We start from the raw sequence: 5,019 nt of genomic DNA, 5'->3' as shown, positions 1-5,019 counted from the left end.
GTTCACTAGACAAGGCAATTCGGGACGGCACGTGGTCGATGGCGGCTGCTCTAGCTGTCCGCCCACTCCAGGCTCCCACGCCATCCCCCTAAAGACACAGGTGACTCACGAAAAGGCCGTGTACGCTCAAACGTACTCCGAAAGACTTGTTGCAGAAAGAAGACCCATGGTTATGCAAATGATGACAATTTATAAAGCAGTAACACATAAGAAAAAGCAATAAACAAATAAACAACAAAAAAATAATAGGAAATAAATAAACAAAGTAACTAAAGAAAACAATACCTCAACCGAATATCCTAAAAGCCAACAAGATCAAGTATCAGCTCGAACCTGCAACTCCCCGGCAGAGTCGCCAGAGCTGTCACACCACTTTTTTCACCTCACTAAACCCTCTTATAAATAATAAAAAGATTTTGTAAAGCTCAAAAAGGTTTTCAATTAGAAAGTGACAAAGAATTGTGTTCAAAAGGATTCAGAGTCGCCACCTGACATTTGGTTTCGGTGTGTCAGATCACTATCTTTTAGAAATAATTTTTCCTTTTAAAATATTTTGGACTCCAAAACTAAGTGTGCACAAGAGTTCTAGGTAAGGGAGTTCATTTGACTCGGGGAGAAGGTGTTAGGCATTCCCCGAGTCCCGTGAAAGTCACAGTTGCGTACTCGATCTAGTTGGTTTTTAAAATATTCAAATTGAAGTGAAAATAAACACAGAAAAGAAAAATAATCACACAAGAGGCTCGAGGTCGTTCCCACCTAAATAAAAAAAGAAGAAAAGAAAAATAAAATATTAAAATCCTATATTAACATATACTATGCTTCCTTTACAGCTCGTCATGGCCTCCAAAATATTTACAAATTCTTCGAGGCATTCCCCGGATAATATAGTTGACTAAAGGGACGACCTCTCGCCTCAAAAGAAACTAAACAGAAACGCACTAAAAGTTTGCCTACTCAAATATTGACGGCCTAAACATACTCCTATCGGTTATGGAAGAAGAAAAAAAATGAATAATGGAACTAAATAAAAGAGAGGTTCAATTCACGCTTGCGTTCTTTAACTTTTCATTGTATGTATTTGGCCAAGCTCAATTCCTAAAGCATGTAAATCATTTAATTACTAATGAACTCGGCCTTCCACCATTACCCACGGCCCCAATATCCATAATTTAAACAATCTCACATCTAACAACACTAATTAGCAAAGGAAATCATCTGACAGAAGATATCAAGCATTCATAGAAGATAAGAACTAAAGGAAACTAGAATATTAATAAATACAATGTAAAGAAATGTGAATCAAAGCTACTAGGAAGAGTCATTTAAAGATCACTACCCCACCCCAACTCTCACAACTCAACTCCCTATTCTAACATATAATTGTGCACCAACCAAACCAATACTTATCAAACTATTCCAACAGAGATGATTTATGTATTCAAAAATACGATACAACAATCAAGTGAAACTAGTCACATAGGAGCATCAAGCAGAATAACAGAATGCACGATGATTTCACGAAACTTCACCCATTTTCACCCAAAGCCTACCGAACTCGTTTGCCAAAAATCCATTACCCCACACGATTAAAGATTCCATCATAAACTCAACTAAGATTAAGCATATTACCAGGGAACGTTAAGTGAGGATAATGATCTTTAGAATATAATACCATTTCAGTGCTAAAAGAAGGCATTACAGAAAGGCAATATGGTTTAGGACATTAAAAACACATTTCAACACACTTAGCCTATTATAGAATTCATCATTGACATGTAAATCCTCGAGCAGATAACTAACTTGTTCAATGTTTAGAACAATCCGTAAAATAAAAGTAAAACTCGCCCATGCACGTTCTATGTTTGAAACAAGAGATTGAAGGCAGATACTGATATTTTACTTACTAGATACTTTAATAATCAGATGCCAATCCTTAAAGGTGAAGATCCCGATATTAACGTCGCAAACATGAATGGAACTAAATTAAACCAGATTCAAGAAGAGCTAAACACTATGCATAATATTTAAGAAGAAATTTAATAGCCTTAGTCAATTTTATCCTCAAAATTTGTATTTATGATGTTTCAAAACAGGGAGTCATTTAACGATGCACAAACAAAATCAGAAGAACGACAACTCGAAACTAGAGAATCAGACACACTTTAATTCATTCCAATTTTGACGAAACGACTCGCCAAAAGGAAACTCATGGGGTGACAATAACCAACAGTCGGAAATCAGAAAGAGAAAATCAATTAAACTCGAAGCTACTACTGATTAGCCAATCTTAAATGGTTCCATCTATGGCTTTGATTCACAATACACATAAAAGTAGAAGGAAGAAATGAACCTGAATGCGCCTTTAATTAATTCTGCTCGCAATCAAATACAACTAAATCCGGAAGTGAAAATCCACGACAAACAGCCGCCAAGAAATAGGAACTAACAATCACGAACGGACCTCGATCGGCACCGCAAATCTCAGGCGGACTCGCACTCAGACCCAAAGTTCATTCAAACTCCATTTTTCAAATCAAAATCGAGATTCAAAAGAAGAAATATAAGAAGTAAAAGAGATATCTATATTTTGTTTTTTTTCTGGAATTTCAAAAGAACCAAAAACTGAAAAATACTTCAAGAATTCTTAAACCCTAGTTGTTCTTTTTTTTTTCTCTCCAGATTTCTTCTCCAAAAATCCCCATTTTTCGTTCTAAAAGCTCCCTTACATAGACCACCTATAAACTTCCTCTTGTTCTCCAAGAAATTCGCCAAAAACTCGATTTTCATTCTCCATTTTCTATGTAAACAAATCCCGGATTAATGAAAGCCGTGGATTCATTTTAACCTAATCCAACCGCTCCCATTTGTCCAAAACTCGTCTCAATTGATGGAAAGCACGTGAGGGAGAGGGAATCTGTCAGGAGTTAGTTAGGGTGTGATGACGTGGAAGAGGGAGAGGGAAGGGGACCATGTGGGGAGTGGACCATTAACGCGTCGCCAGATTTGGAGCATTTTCTAGCCAGTTCTGCCGTTGACAGAGGAGGGCGTGCGGCTGGTTTAGGGAGATTTTTGATTTAGGGTTTTGGAAATTAGGTTTAATGTGGGGTAAGGGAAAGAATAGGGGTCATTGGATTAGATTTGATAAAGGGATGGGATTATAGGAAGATAGTGGGGCGGGTCGGTGGGAATTTGGGCTGGTAAAGGGTTGTTTAAGGTGGGGCTTCTGATTTGGGCCTTAAAATTAGGCTAAAAAAATGTTCAACCCTTAGTTAAGTCCCTTTCATATAAAATAAAAATACTACATAATGCAAAAATCAAATCTTATTAATTAAACTAAACTATATTAAAATATAAAACTATTTTTTTTTGGTATTCTTAGGAGATTATATTGAAATAAAAGTAGAGAAAAATTAGGCTAAAACCATCAGAAAGTACTAATAGTACTACTAAAATACTAATGACCTTAAATAAATGAGAAAAATAATAATAAAATAAAACAAAACTATTTTTGTGTTTTCAATTTTATGTATTAAAATAAAAATAAAAGTGAAAAATAGGCTAAATCCTATTAAAATAACTCAAATAAATATTTTAAAATGCTAAGAATACTAATATAGCTTGAACACGTGGCGGGTCAAAAATTATGTGCTTATAAGTGGTGGCCATTGGATTTAATGAGAAGGGAGGGCTAAGATTAAACGGGAAGACGGGCGGGTAAGCGGGCAGATTGGCGGGTCAAAGGTCTGGTCTTGTGGGTTGGGGACTGATTGGGTAAGGGGATCCGAATTGGGCCTCCTCTTGGACCTCTTAAATCAAAGATGGACAAACCAACCCAAATTTCATTCTCCTTTTCAATAATAAAATACTAATTGACTTTAATTTAAAATAAAAACTTTCTTCTTCTAAAATAATATAAAATATCCTATAAAAATGCAAGATCAAATCATAATTAATTTAAATGAACAATTATTTTATACTAAAACAATAAAACTAAACTAATGAAGTAGTAATAAAAATGGATTAAAAATCTAGAAACATTAAAATAAATGAAATGACCATTTTAAAATATGTGAAAATACTAAAGTATTTTAGAAAAATATGACGGATCAAAAATTACGTGCTTGCAGGTAAATTGATGGCTATATGTTACTAACTCTTATATATTTGGTCGGGAACTAGTTATATATATCTCATGGATTCATTCCATTGTAATTGGCATATGTAACAGCTATACAGTATACTAAAAGTATAGGAGTAAATAATTTAGTCTATTTTTGTTTTATTTTAACATGGCAAATAAATAATTACTAGTTATGTTGTTGATATAAGTTCATTGTTGTCATTCTTTACCACCGTCATGCCACCCTTTTTAGGCACACATTGAACTGGGCTAACCCAGCTACTGTTAGAGATTGGGAAAATGATTCCCGCATCCAACCATTTTATCACTTCCTTCTTTACCACTTCCTTCATATTCGGGGCATAACCCACAGAGCGGCCCAAATCATACGCTCAGGTATCCATGTGCACTCAAAGAGGACAACGGGCTCACTAGAAGCCCAAATGAACAAATGCCACAATACAGCACTGCACCTTTAGAACAATTGGGCCACACGCTACAACCCAATTTATGAATCAATACACATAAACAATTACAACTACAATGCTTTAAAATATTCCTGAAAATTAAAACTAAAATTAATTATCCTTAAGCATGATCAAAGTGTATTCTAATGTCAAACCATGTTTATAGTGGAGATATAATCCTATAATAATTCATTCACTATCACCTTGTTACTCAAAATTCAATATTATTCCCAACCTTTAAACAAAACAGCATACATGATTTCAGTAATAGCCGGAACACCCACTAACATAGATTCCAATTGAAAATTTAACACTTTAACCTATACTTGCTATTTCAGTAAGCATAAATCAGCAACAAATACCAAAGCACATACTAACTTCAAAATTGACTGAAACAAATATAAGCGTGCATGAATTAATAAACCCTTTAAC

The sequence above is a fragment of the Nicotiana attenuata genome, unplaced genomic scaffold (genome assembly GCF_001879085.1).
Source record: "Nicotiana attenuata strain UT unplaced genomic scaffold, NIATTr2, whole genome shotgun sequence".
NCBI classification, from domain to species: Eukaryota; Viridiplantae; Streptophyta; class Magnoliopsida; order Solanales; family Solanaceae; genus Nicotiana; species Nicotiana attenuata.
The sequence above is the reverse complement of the archived record's forward strand: the minus strand, read 5'-3'. Positions refer to the sequence as shown.